The sequence below is a fragment of the Leopardus geoffroyi genome, chromosome A2, assembly GCF_018350155.1.
Source record: "Leopardus geoffroyi isolate Oge1 chromosome A2, O.geoffroyi_Oge1_pat1.0, whole genome shotgun sequence".
NCBI classification, from domain to species: domain Eukaryota; kingdom Metazoa; phylum Chordata; class Mammalia; order Carnivora; family Felidae; genus Leopardus; species Leopardus geoffroyi.
Genome location: NC_059331.1, coordinates 142,540,748 through 142,562,544, shown reverse-complemented (window position 1 = coordinate 142,562,544; position 21,797 = coordinate 142,540,748). Strand labels below are relative to the sequence as shown.

Genomic DNA, 21,797 nt, shown 5'->3' with positions numbered 1-21,797 from the left:
TATACTGGGAGACAAGGAAGGAGAGTGGGGGGAGATGCAGATACAAGACAAAGAAATCCTCATCTTCCAACTAAAATTGCATATTGTCTACATTTGAAAAATCAAGAAATAGCAACATAACTATTTCATTTATGTGTAAAGAAGTAAATACAAAAAGATACAGTTAAAGATGTCAGGCTCTGAAGAGCAGGAATCTGGGGTGAGGAGAGGCACAGGGTGAATGCAGCTTTGTGGTTTTAGGACTTAAGGGGCCTTTTAATTCTTTAAATTATGCACATGTATAAATATGAAAAATAAAAGTTAAAAATAAAAAAAAACAACATGTAAATTATTTTTCTTTATTTACTTCAACCTGGTAGCATTACATTTTATTTGAATTACTTAATTCTACAACTCTGTATTCTTTTGTCATCCCACTCCACCTATTATTATATTTTGTGCATTTGCTCAGTTTAAAGATGAAGGTCTATATTTTATTGGAATGCTTGTTTGTTAACTTTGCACCTAAGTAGTCACACTGAATATAGGTATAGAAATCATTTATTCAATTGAAAGTATTACTCTATCACAAGTATTGTAGGTTACCCTCTAAAACAACGCATTTTATTTTCTAGTTAAATTACTAAAAATTTCAAATAGTGGAATTGCATTTGCTAATGAACTGTGCCTCTTAGAGTAGGTAAGAGGAGATAAGAAATTAGATAAGAATAAAATCTTATCATACCAAACCTAAACAATGTACTTCAAAAGTCCTCAAGTCACATATGCCATTTTGGATCCCAGCAAACAAACTTCAGTGGTGGGGCTCCAAATCAAAATTCAAATATAGTAATTACACAAACTTGGAAATATCAAGTCTAAAACACCAATGCTGTCTCCTTCAGATTCTTCTTGGAAGTCATTACTCAATTCCACATACAATACAAACTTCTTTTATATATAAAAATATCTAGGCCAAAGCTACAAAGCAGGAATAGTTAAATAAGTAACAAGACAAGCTGAACCAGAACAACCTAGTTCTAAAACAGCTTATTTCCAAACTAAAAGTGAAATTTGGAGTCAGAATACTCAACGTTATAATTAACCCACTTGTTATTGAATACTCGAGAAGTATTACAAAAATTCATGTGATCAGTTTACATGATAACTATAGGGGCTATTGGGTAGGCTACCCCAAGATGGGCCACTTTGGCATTGAAATTATTTTGAGTTAAAAGCAATCAATACCCAGCAGATTCAGGAAAATCTCTATCTCTCCCTCAACTGCCTGCCTATACCAGAAGGAGAGCTACCAACAGAGATTCCTCCTTACCTAAGAAATGTATTTACGTAACAGGGCAACCTTTACTTTCCAGATGCTTTCTCTCACCTTTCTGCTAATGGTCTTCTTCCCCCTTTGAATCCTTAGACCCCTACTGTCTCCTTAGCTCAGGATGTTAGATAAGCCTCAGATTGCCTGCCTTTGGAATTTCATGTCTGTTTGGATTCCCTTTACATATGAAGCTGAATTTTATTTTCTCCTGTTAATCTGTCTCATGTCAATTTGATTCTTAGTTCAGCCAGGACCTTGAAGGGCATAGAAAATTCTTCCTCCCCAACATGACCATGTTTAATTTTCATTAAAATTACTAGCAACATACAAAGTCCTCCTGCTAGTGTAGAATACAAATTTCCAACAGATTGACTGATTCAAAGTGTTGATGTATGTTTTCAGTGTGTCTCCTGATTTAGATCATAAAAGTGAACATTATTTCTCAACTTCAGTCTGATCACAGAGGGTAAACCCAAATATAGGAGCAGAGATTTGAAAGCAAACTGAGAGTGATTCACTTCACCCTTGTATTTTTTAAAGAATGCAGTTTCAAGAAACAAAGACCTCCTATGCAGTAATTATATTTTGTCACTTTACATAATAATATAGCTTGCAGTTTACTTCTGTTTTCTCAATCACCTGGAGATTGCAAATTGTTCTTGCAATTATCTGATTTTCTATCTAACTGGGACAGAGTTCTTCAAACTGTGAGTCTGATCACCCTGGGGAGACTTCAGTCTTTTATGAGGATCTGAAAGCCAACCCAAGGAGAAAGATGGTATATTTCCCTGCTCACTAATTATTTTCACTAATGGCTGAGAAAGCAAAAGCATTCATTAGAAGTTTTGGGGTGCACTTTATTTCTGTTGGATTAAGTGTATCATTTGTCTTCCCACATTGTGTCATCAAAAGATATTTATGCATTTTATTTGAATTCATACATTAAGGAGTATATGATGTAATTTATTGTAGTCATCAGAATAATAATTGTCTTCTATTTGCATCTCAGAGTAGGAAGAAATGTAAAGGTTTCAATAATTCTGGGGGGGAAAAGGATTCTACTTGCTTTATAACATACCCTATATGTATTCAATGGAAATGTTGATAACTGTATCATTTATGAGATGTTAAAATATTCGAATATCTTTTTGTCCTAATTAGTCATTGTCTTTTCCTCTAGTTTATTATGTCCTTTCGCAAAGAAGGGTATTAAAACATTGCATAATATTCTGCATGCCAATGATTTTAGAATGAGGTTGTTGAGAAGCAGAATACATCACCTCAAAATATGCCTCTTTGGCATAAGGATTATCTTCCGCTGACTATTTTTAAGAAATAGAATACACAGGAGAAGCTCTAAAAAGTAAGTAGAAGTTACCATTTTGTAAGGAACATTTACATTAATAAGGCAAATAAGTATGTCTCCTTCTCTGTACCAGGAAGAAGACTCTATATATCTAGATCTAGATATAAGACTCTGTATCTGTAGAAAGTCTTATCAATAGAGAAGGTAGCAACTTAAATCTGCATCATGACCACATACCCTTGTTTACAGCGCTTTTCCTGACAACCTACTATAACTGCCCCTCCACACAATATCTTTTCTCTTTGGCTGTAAAGGGTATCTAATGTGGTGGCCTGGGCCATTTCAGGGAGTTACTCAGTTTTTCTAGGTATCTCCCATGTGTATAAGAAGTATTCATGTTATTAAACTTTGGTTTGTTTTTCTCCTGCTAATCTTTTTATTACAGTGTTTGTCTCAGCCAAGAACCTAGAAGGGTAGAGGGAAAATTCCTTTTCCTCTCCCACAAGATTATAGAAAAACTATTTGTTGCTTACAGTTTAGCCCCAAAGAGGCAGGGTTCAGAATCAGAAGTAATAGTGCCACTGAAAAGTAAATTTCCTCTAAGTCAATGCTCTATATGACTGAGCAATCCTCATAGCTCAATGGTTGATCTATTCCCCATAATAGGCATAAATAATCTTTACTATTTGCAAGTCGAGTAGCCATAGAAATAATACATATGTTATAGCTTCTCTCTGCTCTGTTTAATTAACTAGAAGTTTGTTATATTTTTGACATATTAAAGAATTTTTCTGTTGATACTACCTCCGTTCTATATTTTTCTGGAATGAATACTTCTGTATTTGTTTATGCAAAATTATCTTTATTAACTGTACATGGTCTCCAAAGATATCAGGCAAGTGCAGAAATACAGCAATAATAAATTAACCACTATTGACATTTTAATGTATTTCCTGCTAATAATTTTTTTTTCTGAAAAAAAATTATTGTATCTACAATTTTGTATTCTGCTTATTTTTCTGTGTAACATTATTTGAATTTTCTATAAACACTCAATTCAAAAGCATATCAGACTTCCAGGAAAATGGGTGGAGTAAGAAGATTATAAACTCACCTTATCCCAAGGGTGTACCTACATAACATACCCATTAGTGTAAATAACCCAGAAAACCTCCCAAAGACTGACAACTGACTCACCATGTTGATTGTAGAGAAAGGCCATATTATAAACAGTAGGAAGGGTGGAGATGAAGTCAGGAGCCAAGTGACTCACAAGACTGACCACAGAAGGGAGGGCCACCCCAAGCCCAGAGAAGAGAGAGGAGTAGACTCTACATCAGGCATACCAGGCACCCCAGGCACAGGGATCTGCACTGGGAAGATGAATCCCCACAACATTTAGCTTTGCAAATCACAGGGGCTTACCCTCATGAGTTTTTACAACCAGTGTGTCTGAACACAAAACAACTTTAAAAATCAGGAGGCTCTACTCTCAGAGAGCAGGAAGACATCAGGAAACTGAGTCGCTGACCTTAAAGAAGAACAACAAACAACCCTGCTGAGATACAACATAGAAGCAGCAGTTTGAAAAATGCTTGGGATGCATGGGTAGATCTATGTATTAATCTCAGAACATGTGCTGGAGGGGCAGGAATCTTTAGGAGACTTGTTCAGAGTTGTCCAAGAACTAAAGAGCTGGCAGGCACCACTTCCCTCCCCCCACTCCCCAGCCTAGATACAGGGACACTTGTGGGAATGAACCAATGCAAACATTCACCACCTAGCTTGCTAACAGTATGCCCCACTCCCATGCTCCTCTACAAATCTGCCCCCTCCAACCCACCATCAGAAGTTCTCTAACACAGCTACAGGTCCCCTCCCACATCAGACCAACCCAAACCTTGCTAACACCACATGCCTGCTCCTGTCTTCTCCTGTGGACCTGTCCCATCACACCTGCCCTCATCAGGAGTCCATCCAAAGGGGCAACAGAAGCACAGCACTATGAAAGCATCCCTGACAGCGGCCAAGGCCATTCCAAAGTGATTCCTGCACTGGGCATGGAGAAAGATAACCATACCTACTTGTTCCACTGTGGCCCCAGCTGTGGACTGGGGGCAGACATCTGGTCTGACTACAGGCCCCACCCACCTACAAAAGTCTCTCAGCAGACAACACAGGGGTGTGTGCTCTGCAGTTTGATGCTACTGCATCCCTAGCAAACACCTGGTCTGACTAAACTAAAGCCCAAGGTGGCCCTAGACTATTAAGAACACTGGGACCATTAATAACACAGGGACCAAACCTTGCCACAAATAGGCAAACAGAGCCATTGTAGACAACTGAACTGAAGGCAAAGGCAGCTCAGTCACAAAATAGGGTACATGCAACACACATAAGAGATATCCCTGAAGCACCAGTTTCTGGTGAACAGGGGATATTGCACTGCAGGGCACTCCAGAGCCTCTCTTTCATAAGGCCACTACTTTCAAGAGCAGGATATGTAGCTGACTTTATTTTAAACACATAGAAGAGACATAAAAAGTTAGACAAAATGAAGAGAGACTGGAATGTGTCCCAAATGAAAGAACAGGACAAAATCACAGCAAGACAGCTAAATGAAATGGAGATAAGCAATATGCCTGATAGAAAATGTAAAGTAATAGTCATAAAGATACTCATTGGACTTGAGAAAAGAGTGGAGAATTGCAATGAGACCCCCAACAAAGCGATAGAAAATATAAAAAAGAACCAATCATAGATGAAGAACTCATAACTGAAATTAAAAATACACTAGAGGAAATAAATAGAAGAATAGAGGAAACAGAAGAACAGATCAGCAACCTGGAATACAGAAAAATGGAAAGGAATCTAGTTGAACAGGAGAAGGATAAATAAAAACAAACAAGAATAGACTTAGGAAACTCAATGACACCATCAACATAATATCATTCACATTATAGGGATCCCAGAAGAAGAGAGAGAGAGAAAAAATACATGAAACATTCTCCAGAACAGATCACAAATAAGGCCACAAAACAAGTCTCAACAAATTCAAAAAGACTGAAGTCATATTATGCTTCTACTTTGACCACAACACTATGAAACTAAAAAATAGCCACAAGAAAATATATGAAAATAACACAATTACATGGAGGTTAAATAACATGCTACTAAACAATAAATGTATCAAAGAGGAAATAAAAAAATATAAGGAGAAAAATGAAAATGAAAACACAATGGTTCAAAATCTTTGGGATGCAGCAAAAGCTGTTCAAAGAGGAAAGTTTATAGCAGTACAGGTTTACATCAAGAAGCAAGAAAAATCCCAACTAAACAACCTCAACTTACACCTATAGGATCTAGAGAAAGAAGAGCAAACAGAACCTAAACCCAGTAAAAAGAAGGAAATAATTAAAGCATAAATAAATGAAATAGACAGTAAAAAAAATAATAGAACAGATCAATGATACCAGGAATTGGTTATTTGAAAAGATCAACAAAATTGATAAACCTTTAGGCAGACACATTAAAAAAAAGCCTTGAATTAACAAAGTCAGAAATGAAAGAGGAGAAATAACAGTTAACACCTCAGAAATACAAAGGGCAGAGGGTAATAAGAGAATACCATTAAAAATTATATGTCAACAAATTGGACAATCTAGAAGAAATGGGTAAAATTCCAGAAATATATAACCTTCCAAAACTGAATGAGGAAGAAATAAAAGTTTGAACATACTAATTACAAGTAATGACATTGAACTATTTATTTAAAAAGAAAAAAGTTGTCAACAAACAAAAGTTTAGGACCAGATGGCTTCACAGGTGAGTTCTACCAAACATTCCAAAGAGTAGAAAAAGAAGGAAAACTTCTAAATTTATTCTATGAAGCCAGTATTACCCTGATACTAAAGTCAGATAAAGACATCACAAAAAAAAAAGAGAACTACAGGCCAATATCTCTGATGAACATAAATGTAAAAATCCACAAATTACTAGCAAACTGAATTCAACAATACATTAAAAACATCATTCACTACAATCAAGTGAGATTTATTCCTAGGATACAAGAGTGGTTCAATATTCACAAATTAATCAGTGTGAGACACTGTATCAATAAGAGAAAGGATAAAAATAATATGATCATTTCCCTACAGGTATAAAAAAGCATTTGACAAAGGGGGCATCTGGGTGGCTCAGTCGGTTGAGCATCTGTCTTCAGCTCAGGTCTTGATCTCGTAGTTCGTGAGTTCGAGCCCCGCATCGGGCTCTGTGCTGACAGCTCAGAGCCTGGAGCCTGCTTTGGATTCTGTGTCTCCCTCTCTCTGCCCCTTTCCTGCTCATGCTCTATCTCTCTCTGTCTCTCAAAAATGAATAAACATTAAAAATTTTTTTAAATAAAAAATTAAATTAAAAAAAAGCATTTGACAAAGTACAACATCCATTCATGATAAAAACCCTCAATAATGTAGTTTTAGAGAGAACATACCTTAACATAATAAAGGGCATAGACGAAAAACACGCACTGAATATCATACTCAGTGGGGAAAAGCTGAGAGCTTTTCCTCTAAGGTCAGGAAAATGTCAAGGATGTCCACTCTTGCCACTTGTATTCAACACAATACTAGATTCTCTAGCCACAGCAGTAAGACCAGAAAAAGAAATAAAGAACATCCAAACTGGTAAGGAAGAAATAAAAATTTCACTAATTGCAGATGACATGATACTATATGTAGAAAACCCCAAAGACTCCACCAAAACTGCTAGAACTGATAAATGTACTCAGTAAAGTCTTAGGATACAAAATCAGTGTACAGAAATCTGTTGCATTTCAATACACCAATAATGAAGCAGCAGAAAGAAAAATTAAGAAAATAATCCCATTTACAATTGCATCAAAAATAATAAAATACCTAGGAACTAACTTAACCAAGGGGGTGAAAGACCTGTACTCTAAAAGAAATTGAAATAAGTGAATAGAAAGATATTCCATGCTCAAGGGTTAGAGGAACCAATATCATTAAAATGTCTATCGTTAAAATTCTTTAATGCCTAAAGAAATCTACAGATTTAATGCAATCCCTTATCAAAATACCAACAACATTTATCACAGATCTAAAAAAAATCCTAAAATTTTCTGGAAACACAAAAGACCCCAAATAGCCAAAACAATTTTGAAAATGAGAGAAACTGGAGGTACCACAATCCCAGATTTTGAGATATACTACAAAGCTGTAGTCAATCAAACAATATGGGTACTGGCACAATAAAACATTTTTCTAAATATGTCTCCTGAGGCAAGGGAAGTAAAAGCAAAAATAAACTATTGGCACTACATCAAAATAAAAAGCTTTTGCACAGCAAAGAAGCAATAAAAATAGATAAATGATGGCCTACTGAGTGGAAGATATTTGCAAATGATATATTCAATAAGGGTTTAATATTAAAATACATAAAAATTATATAACTCTACACCAAAAAACCCACAAATAATCCAATTAAAAATGAGCAGAAGACATGAACAGACATTGTTCCAAAGAAGACATACAGATAGCCAACAGACACATAAAAAGATGCTTAACATCACTCATCATCAGGGAAATGAAAATCAAAGCCACAATGAGATTTCACCTTACATGTGTCAGAATGGCTAAAATAAAAATACAGGAAACAACAAGTGTTGGCAAGGATGTGGAGAAAAAGAAACCCTCATGTACTGTTTGTGGGAATGTACAATGGTGCAGCCACTGTGAAATATGGTATGGAGGTTCCTCAAAAGGCTAAAATTAGAATTACCCTATGATCCAGCAATCATACCCCAAAAATACAAAAAGTACTAGGTATTTACCCAAAAAATACAAAAACACTAATTAAAAGGGATACATGCAGCCCTACATTTATAGTAGCATTATTTACAATAGCCAAGATATGGAAGCAGCCCAATGTCCATCAGTTGATGAATGGATAAAGGTGTGTGTGTGTGTGTGTGTGTGTGAGAGAGAGAGAGAGAGAGAGAGAGAGAGAGAGAGAGAGATGGAATATTATTCAGCCATAAAAAAGAATGAAATCTTACCATATTCAACAATATAGATGGATCTACAGGGTATGATGCTAAGTGAAAAAAATCAGTCAGAAAAAGACAAATACCATATGATTTTACTCATATGTGGAATTTAAGAAACAAATAAACAACAATGAGAAGAGGCAAACCAAATAACAGACTCTTAACTGTGCCAAACAAATTGGTGGTTAGCAGAACAAAGGTGGTAGGGGGATGGGTGAAATAGGTGAAGGGAAATAAGAGTACACTTATCATGATGAGCACTAAGTAATGCATAGAATTGTTGAATCACTATATTGGACCCATGAAACTAATATAACAATGTACATTAATTATACTGGAATTAAAAAAATAAAAGAAAAAAAAAGTACATCATTAAGTGAGTGTACCAAAGTGTTTGTATCCACACTGGGAGGTTATTAAACATTTAGTGCAATTGTCTTACCCAGTTCAAAAATGTGTTAATTGAAAAGACTACAAATTTAGAGAATGTTCTGCTTATATCATGCATTAGTTTCATGGAATACATTTGTTTCTACTGAATGGTAGAGAAATCAGAGAAACTAAAATGACAACACATTGAAATGCCAGAGATTACTGAACTAAGCAAACTCAAATGAATTCATGGATGAGTTACAGAATATTGATGAACAAATGAAACATGCCCCACTTAGTGGGAACTATGGAAAATGAGAGAATATTCAGCCTACTTATGGCCTGTCAAGTTGAGTTTGTCATGCCAAACAATATGTTTCTGATAACCTGTTGGCAGGTTGCAACATCCATATATCTAATGTAATACCCTCATTGTACTTGAAGAGAATTCCAGATCATCAAACTTCATTGTTGTAATTATAACAACACTAGCTATAGCAAATATGCAAGACTTTAAATCATTTCATTTTTCACAACGTCTACAACTTTCATCTTAATACATTTTCTTCTACGGTAGCTTCTACTCCTCAACACTTTTTTTTTCGCATCTGTTAAATAACTGTTCTTAAATACTCAATAACCAACATGAACAGAAAATTCTGTGCAACCTCAAATATTCTGAATGTTTTATTCCTAGCTGTGGAGTCCTTTAAGACTAATTTCAACTACATATTTTTCTCAGCCTGCACATCATTTGAGTGCTATGTGCTAGGATTACTCACTGCTTACACGTGTCATTCATTTGATTCTATTAAAAGGCAGTGCTGGGGCGCCTGGGTGGCGCAGTTGGTTAAGCGTCCGACTTCAGTCAGGTCACGATCTCCCGGTCCGGGAGTTCGAGCCCCGCGTCAGGCTCTGGGCTGATGGCTCAGAGCCTGGAGCCTGTTTCCGATTCTGTGTCTCCCTCTCTCTCTGCCCCTCCCCCGTTCATGCTCTGTCTCTCTCTGTCCCCAAAAAAATAAATAAAACGTTGAAAAAAAAAATTTATAAAAGGCAGTGCTATAAGCTGTTCTTCACCAACACCACCACAACGTGGAAAACTATTCAATAATTATTTCAGAGGGAACTTTATAAACTACTTGGAAATTAGACCAACAAAAATATCTCAAAGAACAGAAGATGTAGGACTATGAATGTGCCTGCTAAAAACGACAAATAGCAAATTGAGTTTCAACTTTTTCATTCATGTATTTTTTAACCTGAATCCCTAGGCTATCTTAACCTGCTTAAGAGTATATTTTTCTATCAGAGTTTACTAACATGAGTGTGTTTGGCAATAACTGTGAGAGAACCTCATATATGGTATTGTATAAAAATCATCAACGTTGATGTGAAATAGCTGGATTCGAATCCAATTCAACTAGTTAAATGACCCCAGAAACTCTCTGGAGTCACCTAGAAAATGAAGGGGAAAATCTTACCAGAAATAGTTGCTTTGAGTATTTGATAAATTCAAATTCTGAATTGACAAGTTCAATTTGATTGGCAGGTGCGATAGTTAAGGCTCATTTCTGCACCTTCTTTGCTGTAAAATGGGTCCCGTATTTGGATACTATGATTTTATAGGATTCTATGCCTGTATATCAGGTATTCCATAAGCCCCTAGATATCAATGCTACTGTGGCAGGAAAAATACACCCATACCTAGAATAGGTATCTATCCTTGAAAGGATAAACTGCTAGCCCTTTAAGGATGGAAGGAAGATTGTGTAGTCAACTTGCCCCCAAGTGGTTGAGTTAGACAGCCTAGGGAATAGTATAATACTGCAGCATTAGTGTTGGACCGTATTACTATGAATTGTATACTTAGTGGCAGAAGTAGGTAGATTGTTAGTAACACACGGGAGACAATGCTGTCAGATTCGTATATGGTCTCCATCTCTGCCGTACTAGCCACTCCATTCATATACTCATTGTGCTATGTCTGAAATGGCTGATGATGAGGACTGGGTCATTTTGTCTATTTGGTTGTTCAGTGCCTCTTCCATGGTAAATATTTTTTATGGGCTTAATGTGTGAAATAAAACCCCACCTTATTATGTCCATTTACATTGTATGCCTCTACCCCAGAATTCCTTGTCTCCAATCCCACAGCCCTTTCTTTTCCAGATCTCTGAATAGACAGCTAGGCCACTGGCCAATAGCCAGGAATGCATATTTCCCTTTCCATTGTCCTTCAGGGTCAATTCTGAAAGTGTTAGTAATCTAACAACTGCCATCCATTTTTGGCTTGCACTTACCTATGCACTAAACTGAACTATCTATAAACCAGGCTCAGGCTTTTTTCTCTTCTTTCAATTTGTCTTGTAAAACCACGTATAGGAATAGATGCAGATGGAGAAATGGACTGGTGTGAGATTTGAGAGAGATATGAGGGTCTGAGTTATCTGCTGGGAGGCTTATTCATACCCTTTGGTCCTGTGCAAGCTTGTTTCTGGATATGCCATTTCCATCTTACAGTGGACAGTTGCAAGGCCTGTACAATATTTTAACTTGAAAGATCTGACAGAACCCATCTCATAATAGGCATAATGAGTTGCTGTCCCATGACCAATTTTTCCATCTCTACCAGGACCCAGTAACACACCAAAAGCTATTTCAGAAAGAGTGTGTAATTATCTATTGCAGATGGTGTGGCTTTGCTACAGAATCCAAAGGGCCTATGTTGTCATTCCACTGCAGCTTGCCATATACTTAATTTCATCTCTTCCAACCACTGACGCTCCAACACCATATGTCTGCCAGGTGGTAAGACCCAAGTGGTAGGGCAGATTGCACCGTGACCTGGATCTGATGCAGCAAACTTTCTGGCTCTGGTCACCTCTCAAAGCTGGAAGCCCTCCCTGCCACTCAATAAATGGGCCAGAACAGTATTCCTAGATATGGAATGTGTTGTCTTCTGAACCAAAGTGGCTTACCACATGCTGTGCTTCCTTTTGGTGTGTGCTATGGAATTCAAGATGCAGCCACCACTTGGCCTCTGTTATTAGGACCCCATTATTCTCAGATGTAAATAAGACCAGGTTTGTAGCTATCTTTTTTGTCATCCTTACCAGCTGGCTTGTGGAAAATGGCACCACTGAACTTAGTTATGTTGGTATCCCTCTCACCACTATTTTTATGATGACCTTGGTAAACGGTATGGCCTCTGGTAGGTGTTAAGAACATAATCTTCTTATGGGTCATTGGGTCATCTTATTGAGTATAACACATGAATTCAAGAGTGCTTCCTTCCTTCAGCTTCTTTATTCTTCCCTCTAACATCAGCCAGGGTAACTGTACATACACACATGCACACACCCACATATATCTTCACTGAGATGTATATGTGTGTGTGCATATACTATATAACATATTTAGTGAGAAAAAATCCACACACCATAAAATTCACCTTTTAAAAGTATAGCTATAAGTGTGTGTATACACATAGATGTTTTTATATGCACAGGCCTGTCTAATATATGTGTATACATACCTACACCCACTTATATTTTATATGTATATGCCTATCAATTGTGAATGGATATATACTAGTATTGTTTCCACTTTTACTACTATGAAGAAGCTAAAAACATTTGTGTACAAATTTTTGTATGAACATATGTTTTCATTTCTCTTGTATATACATAGAAGAGGAATTTCTGGGTCATATTGCAACTCCGTGTTTAACATTTTGAAGAACTGTTCAACTGTTTTCCAAAGTAGCTGTGCCATTTTACTTTTCTACCAGCAAAGAATGAGGGTTCCAATTTCTCTATATCTTTGTGAATTCTAGATAGTGTGTATCTTTTTGATCATAGCCATCCTAATGGTTAAGTAATATCTAACTGTGGTTTTCATTTGCTTTTCCCTAATGATAAATGATGAGCATCCTTTCATGTGTTTATTGGCTATTTGGGTATCTTCTTTGGAGAAATATTTATCCAGATCCCTTGCCTAATTTTTAAGTGAGTTATTTGTCCTCTTGCTGAGTTATAAGCATTCTTTATATATTCTAGATACAGTTACCTTGTCAGATATATGAATTATAAATCTTTTTCCCATCTGTGGATTGTTTTCCACTTTTTTGGTAGTATCCTTTGAAGCACAAATGTTTCTAATTTTGATAAAGTCCAACTTACCTATTTTTGTTTTGTCATCTGTGCTTTTGGTAATAGATGTTGGGAACCATTGCCTTATCCAATGTCATGAAGATTTACTCCTATGCTTTCTTCTAAGAATTCTATAGATTCTATTCTTAAATTTAGGTTTTGCTCTATTTTGAGTTAATCTTTTTATATGGTGTGAGGTAGGAATTCAACTACATTTTGCATGTGAATATCCACTGTCCCAGCACCATTTATAATTTACTGATGAATGCTCTTGGCATCCTCAGTAAAAATAACTTAACCCAAAGATATATGGGTTTATTTCTGGAATCATACTTCTATTCCATTGATACATGTCTATCCATATGGCGGTAGCAAACTCTCTTGACTACTGTTGTTTTACAGTAAGTTTTAAAGTTGGAAAGTGTGAGTTTTCCAACTTTGTTCTTCAAGATCATTTTGATTTTTCTGGGTCTACCAGGTTGTTTTGAGAATTCCACATCCTACTGCACAATGACTTATAAATGATAAATATTTGTTGAATAAATGGTATAACTAAGGAATGAACAAGATCTATTACTATAGGAAAAGCACTTGGAAAACAATGAAATATTCTCACCCTCCCGTTAAATTCTAAAAAGAAGTATTTCAAAATGTAGCAATAAGATAATGCTGTTCTGCTCCTGAGATGTGAAGAAAATGGCTTGATGACTTTAATATCTGTAAACTAAATATTCCTAAATTATTAGACCAGTATTAACAGTAACCATATACCATAAAAAATGATAGATATATTGCTTTTCTGATTAGTCCTCCTGGAATCTTTTGTTTGTAGTTCTAACATCTCCACTTATTTCATTTTACTCTATTTGGAATTATTAGCAAGCTTGTATAATATAATTCAGTCTTAAGTAAGTTAGAATGATTTATCAAATTTAACCCTACAAAATCAGACTGCTTTCTTTCAAACAGAGTGAAATCAGCAAATTTTAGAAGTTTCCCAAAGGTGAGAGAGGATGGAACCACTGGGATTTGCATCAGTCCTCTGAATTTATAGTGTTTTGATTGTACCCCAGATTTTAATAGACTAACTGTGCTGTATGTTAACAATCTCCAAATTTTCTCTGAAAAGCAATCATTTAAGACATCATTAATACTTTTTGGGTAAAAGAATGAGTGTGCACTGATAAGATCTAAACCTTGCCAGAATTTTATTCTACAAGTGGACAGTATGGATCTACAAATAAAAAAGAAATTAATTTTGAAAGATTAGTTCCAACATTTTATTTTATTTATTTTTTTTTTCAACGTTTATTTCTTTTTAGGACAGAGAGAGACAGAGCATGAACGGGGGAGGGGCAGAGAGAGAGGGAGACACAGAATCGGAAACAGGCTCCAGGCTCTGAGCCATCAGCCCAGAGCCTGACGCGGGGCTCGAACTCACGGACCGCGAGATCGTGACCTGGCTGAAGTCGGACGCTTAACCGACTGCGCCACCCAGGCGCCCCAGTTCCAACATTTTAATACAAACTCTAGGGGTTCATAAGTGATTACAGGCCAATCATGAACATTTGCTAATCATCCTTGAACTATGCCTGGGGCTTTTTATGAGCTTGAAGTCTCCGTCTTTTTTAGCAGTATGTCAAAGTGGGAAACTAACATACTTTAAGGTCTGATTCATCTGGTATTTTAACTATCTTTGGCAAGTCCTTAAGTTTTCTGACAATCAGACCATTTTTGTGAGTATTCCAATTCAATGAGTTTATGAAAAGTACAGTAGAGTGTGTGGCACAGGATATATGGTGAACCCTGAAGCTTCCAAATCAATTTTATTTTGAAACTATGTGGTAAACAATTTACCTCAAAGCTTTTCCCCTTTAGTTATCACCTGCTTGCAATCCTCTACTGTGTTCACTGCTTGCGTCAATAGAATATGTTCCTGAATCTGCCCACAACTGAGTCCCAGTCCAACATCTATCCATTGGATCCCAATTAACCTGAGTCCTTTTCCCTGTGATATGCTTGGGCCCTAATGCCCTAACTTTGATATCAAGTCATATGAAATTGAGGTTGAGCTCTGCTATCTACTGCCTACACCAGAAGAAGTATAGAGAGACCCTGTTTTAACTCTCTCTGAATAGGTTTAGTGTTTGAAGCTAAAAAGTTCATTTCATTTATAAGCCAATTCCATAAGGAAAGTCCCTCAATGTAATACTGTAATAAACACTAAATTATTAATGAAAAAATTTAGAGTGAAAATATTCCTACCTAACATAAGAAAAGGTATATCTAATCAAGGTTTATGCATATTTTTCAGGTTATTTACTGCACAATGGAAACATATTTATAGCATAAGCTACATGAATGATGATCATTTGAGTTGTGTAGTATACAGGCTGCACAACTGTACCTAATAGCTCCATTTTCCAGCTCTTTATATTTTTGGAGCACTGGATTAAATATTAAAGTCACAGTGTCTCTAAATGTATATACTAGAGAAAGCCAATGCTTCAAAAGTGAGAATATTTTCTATAATTTATCTTTTTACCTGATGAAAATAGAGAACAATGAGTACTCTAATCACAGCATATTTACACTTTTAAATATTGCATTTAATTATATCCTTCTGCTTAAACAAAAAAGAGACAATTGAAGGTAGTTAGGAGTATTTTCCATAATGGGTTTCTATTATAAGACAATCTAACCCTCTAAGTGGTGAGCATTAGTGTTTCTGAATTACAATATCGCAAGTCTATTAATTCTACCTCAGGGGAGGGGAGTTCATAGAATCCCTTTAATAGTAAAAACTGAATTTTTATCAGAATGGAGTTAAATGGTCAATCATTAAAAGTTATCTATTGGTACAGTATCTATTCATATGTGAAAATACGGATATAACTCAAGGGTGTTCTCAAGTTTATCTCAGTCCTAGTATGAAGATCAAAAAAAATAAAATTTGATGCTAAACTGACCTCTTAGCAGGCCAATGCATTGAGCTTAAGACTGTCTTAATGCAGGCTACTAAAATGATCATTTTGTTTAGTAAGGTTACTTGAACTGTCATTTCATTAAAATAGCTATTGTCACTGATGTTTTCGTCATGAGTTGGACAACTAGGTCAAATATCTGTTTTGGATTAGGCTTAAGTTAACTAAATAACAAACTAACTTAATTAGTTTACCTAGCTGTCTTAGAAACAACTTTTTAAGTTTGGAAAGCCATTTATTCAAGAATGAGGGTTCACTGGGGAAGTAGAAATATGAAAGATCGCAGAAGTTTAAATTTTAAAAAAGTAAAATACAAAACAGAAAAAAATTAGGACTGTGGAGTTTAGATAACTCTTCTATTTAAAAATTCCCATGTTGTCATCATAAACATGACTCCAAAACATTAAACACTTCAAGGAAACAGATTTCTGAAAGATAGAAAAAAAACTCAAAATTTCTCTTATTCCTAAAACATCAATAGCCAGACCACTTTCCATATCAGCAGTGCCAAGCCCCAGTAATACAGCCACTCCAGTTTAGGTATCAAACTGTGAATATAAATCTTTTCTTAAGGCTCATTTAAATGCCCCACATAACACAACAGAGTGACAAACAGAAACATACCCCTCTGATCTAAACTTGCCAACCATGTGCTCTTTTTTCCCAGCTACGCCCAAAAGACTTTTATTAACCAAACAGATTACTGGCATTCAATTTCTTGTATGCAATTCTGTATTCTATTACTAACTCAGCTGGGGTTTAGAAGTTAAAAAATTAAAATAAAAAACCCCTTCAAACCATAGGTACATTAATTACACACTTTTGAACACCCATTCTTGCAGAATTTAAAGAAAGTTTGCTTTGACATCCCATTTGCAATCAGGGAGTACATTTCTGAATAAAGAGTTGCTTTCATATCACACTTCTGTACCTTTTCAAGTTTTCTGAGGTTGACACATATGGTGGGAAATAAGTAGAAACATGTTTAAAAAGGAAATTGTTCATTTAATCATAAAAAGCACAAGACTATTCTTTTTTTAAAAAAGTATGCTTTCTTAGGATTAGATTCTTAGCATTAATGAAACGACATCGTTTTAGGGATAGCTAATCATCTAAATTTGCTCTATGAAAAAATAAGTCTTATTTTAATTTTAGTGACAGCTACCTACATAAATTATCATGAAGTGTAGCATTCTATGTGGGAAATTCTAATTGAAAACCAAGAAAAGTAATTGAAAGAATATTATCATTATCGAATAGAAGTGTCTAAACTGAAGCCAGCCCTCTTCATAATGCCTTTCTTTGAGCCATGGACCAAATGCCTTCATACAGTCACATACAGGGTTAAAAAAGATTCAGTTCTCTTCTTTCCACAGGTCAAGAGCAATCATGGACATCAATAAGGATTTACAGTATAGTAGAAGTAGTGCCACATCTTAAAGAGGGTTTCTTTTTTTCTTTTTTAGAGAGCATCTAAACCAAAGCTTCATAACCAGATTCAAGAGATTCAAGAAGCATCAGTTACATAATTTCTGGGATCCAGGACACAATGAAAATGTAGAGCCATGTATTTAAAAATTAAGACTTTCAAGACAGTTAACAGTAGAAAAGCAAAGCAAACGCATGGGTCCTATAGGACTCCATAAGCTGCACACCATGAAGCTGGTCTTGGTTATTTGTACATGAAATCCCTTATGTATTTAATGATCTATAACTTTCATCAGATCCTCCAAGGTAGCTGTGCCAAAAAAAAAAAAAGTGGAGGGAGAATATTACAACTCCTGACTTATCCACCCTCTCATATAGCTATGAACCTTGAGGCCCAGGGGAAGTTAATACGATAATAATAGGTTTTGGTTTGTTGTTATTTGTTATTTTTAATATACCATGCTAGTTTTTTTTCAGATGTAGGATGTAGAGTTCTCTTAAAGCAAAATTAATCTGGAAACACCTTAAAAAGTTTATTCCTAATAATATTAACTAAATTTTTAAAATTTGAGAATTTAATATAAAGTATATACTTGATGAAAATATTTTTGTTTTATTGCAGAACTCAGTGTAGACCTTTCCTAAATTCAGCCTTCCTTCTAGAGCATGAAGAGGAGAAATATCACTACCAGATAATTCCCTATGTTTTTAGTTTATTTTTGAGAGGGAGAGTGAGAAAGAAAGTGAACACATGGAGGAGGGGAAGGCGGAGGGGGGTGGTGTGGCGGGGAGAGAGAATCCCAAGCAGGCTCTGGACTGTGAGCTCGAAGCCTGCCATGAGGATCGATCTCACAAACTGTGAGATCATGACCTGAGCTAAAATCAAGAATCTGACACTCAGCCAACTGAACTACCCAGGCACCCTGATAATTTTCTATTTTAAAATAAAAGAATAACAAGTGAATAAAAGAATAACAAGTGAAAAAAAGGGAAAGTGAAAAGAAAATCACGACTCAACTTTAAATAAATTCCAGTGTTGCCAACTAAATAGAAAAGGTAAAAATCTTTCCCCTAGCAACCAGAGCCTTATAACAATAGATTTTTCTTCTTGTGGATCACTAGGGGCTTAAATAGTAAAATTAATGTCCATTTCAGATGATAACATAACCTTGTAAAAAAAGCATTTGGAAAAATTGGATGCATAAGGGCAATAAATCTTAATAGAAGTTTAGAGTATATAAATTATGTGGAAATCAACGTAGGGACCAAACATATAAAATGATACAGCTCTTTTTCATGGAGGAATTTGAAGTTTATTATTTAAAAGCAAAGATATATATTGTTTTGATTTTTAGAAAAGCATTAATATCAATATCCTTAGAAAATATAAATAAAATTTTAGGAACTTCTGATCATGTGACTTAAAGGACTTTCAATAGGTTGGTGGTCCTTCCTGTTCATAGAGGTGTGTTCAAGTTCACCTAAAGTCTGAGCAAATGGGCTCTGATTCATGCAAATGTTATAGTGGAAACCCTTGCTTTCTTCCCTCATAATATGCATTTTAATAAGGGATTTTGGAAATAACTCATTAATCAAAATATCATTCTAGTGGAATTTCAGTTACAAATGGAGACTAGCAGGGGCGCCTGGGTGGCTCAGTCAGTTAAGCATCTGACTTTGGCTAATGTCCTGATCTCACTGTGAGTTCGATACCCACATCAGGCTCCGTTCTGACAGCTCAGAGCCCAGGGCCTGCTTCAGATTCCCTGTCTCCCTCCCTCTCTATCTCTCCCCTGCTCACACTCTGTCTCTCTCTCTCTCTCTCTCTCTCTCTCTCAAAAACAAATAAGTACTAAAAAAATTAAAAAATTAAAAAAATGGAAACTGGCAAAAGATCATTTGGAACAGGACATTTACAAGCCTTTCTAATATCACCAAATTCTAGTCAAGGCTGTATGAAATGCCATATGTAAATTTTTAAACTTTATATGTTAATGCAAAGGCAAGGAAATACTTAGGGGAAGGGACCTATGTTCACAGTAAAACAGTTCACTTAGTCATCTTGCACATCAAAGCTTTTTATGAAAGTTTGTAACAGTATTTTTTGATACTAATATTTGTGAAAAAAGTAATATAGTATTTTATGGAAAAATTAGGCAATATATATAAGCAAAATGAAAAATCATAAGCCACCAACAACATTTAATGTATAAAGGAGAATACATATATAAGCATGTCATACACAAAACTATGACATAATGACAAACTGCTGCCGTTAATTGACAATAAATAATGGACACTGCATCCAGTGCTCCTTGAACTATGGGCCACAGAACTGTTTGAAAAAATGTTTTGAAAAGGCAACCGACCCTATGGCCCTATACCTCCAAAACTACACATATACTTCTACATACAAACTTGAAATAAACTATCGTGGAATTCACAAATCCTTTGAAGCCCATCCAGTGACTCCTAGAGAAGCTAAAATAAGGATCTCTGATTTACAGCATCATTTTTATTTGTTGCATAACATTTTTTATGTGGATGAGTATAATGTTTTTTTTTAATTTTTAAATGTTTTTTTAAAGTTTATTTATTTATTTTGAGTTAGAGAAAGTGGGAGAGGGAGAGAGTGAGGCAGAGAGAGAATCCTAAGCAGACTCCACACTGACAGTGCAGAGCCCAATTCAGGGCTCAAACTCGCAAACTATGAGATCATGACCTGAGCCAAAACCAAGAGTCACCTTTAACCAACTGAGCCACCCAGGCATCCCATGTATAATATTAGTTTATTAACTAATAAACATTAGTTTATTAACTAAAACTAAAATATTAGTTTATTAACTAATAAACATTAGTTTATTCCTAAATTATAAGAATATTAAATAATACTATGGTGTACATTTTTATATACAAATCTTTCCTCACTATATATTTTGGATATAATGTTAGAAGTGAAATGGCTTGATTAAAGAATAAGCACATTTTTAAGTTTTGATATTTATTGTCAAACAATGATACAGAATTTTTTAAAAATTCACCTTCAATAAGCAGTAAAGTATCCATTTTATTTATTAGATATCTTCATTCCTTTTAATTAAAATGGATGCTATACTTAGAAATATAGTGTTTCATTGTTGCTATAGTATGCATTTTTAAAATTTAGTGAAGTTAAATACACCTTTCATATCCTTATTGGTTATTTCTATTTCTTCTATTTCTTCTTCTATTTCTTCTTTGTACATGTTTTCTGCCTGTTTTTCTTGGTATTCCTAATTTTAAAATATACAAAAGTACTCTCTGGGTATTAATATTAATGCTTTGTTACATATGTTCAAAATATTTTCTAATTTGTGATTTGCCTTTTAACTTGGTTTATAATAAATAATTTTTAATGCTGTAGTTCTATCATACATCTATCTATTTGAATAATAGGGTCATGCAAACATAGACTTTTCCTACTGGAATATTATACGTATATTTGCTTGTATTTTCCTTTAATTGTTTGTCTATAATTTAATGAAAATAAGGGTATATTTTATAATACATGTTTATTGTAATATTTCACAAATTACAGAAAAGTATAAAGAAGAAAAAAAAAACACTTGAAAGTTGACTACCCAGAGGTGATCAGAAATAACACAGTGATTATCAATCTTTAAAATCTGCTTATATGCTAAACACACACACACACACACACACACACACACACACACACACACACTGCTTTGTAATTTGTGTATTCGTTCAAACAATATCCTATGGACTATTCTCATTTGGGGAGCAGTATGATACTGATTTAATTACTATGGCACTGATATATATTTTAATATCCAGTAGACAAGGATCTCTCATTTTCCTATCTCTAAATGCTGGTAGTTATTTTCACTATTCTTTTATTCCTTGGAATTTTAAAGAATTTTTTTCCAAATTAAAAAAAAAATGCCAAAAGACATTGTATTTGCAATTGTCTTTAACTCATAAATTAATTTGTGTGTGTGTGTGGGGGGGGGGGAATTAACTTGGATATTTACAAGATCCCATTTCCATCAAGAAACATGCAATGTCTCTTTAGTCCAGTCTTCTTTTATGGCGCTCAGTAAAATTTTATAGTTATTGACTTCTCACAGCCTCTGCTACCGCTGCAGCTGTCTCCAGTATACATTTCCAAATGATTGAC

General features: G+C 35.1%; 1 long non-coding RNA gene across 3 annotated transcripts in view; it reads right to left on the bottom strand.

The window, feature by feature from the left end:
• LOC123606802 overlaps positions 1 to 21,797 on the bottom strand; it is a 128,783-nt gene that overhangs the window by 63,133 nt on the left and 43,853 nt on the right. The gene's annotated exons all lie outside the window — the stretch shown is intronic.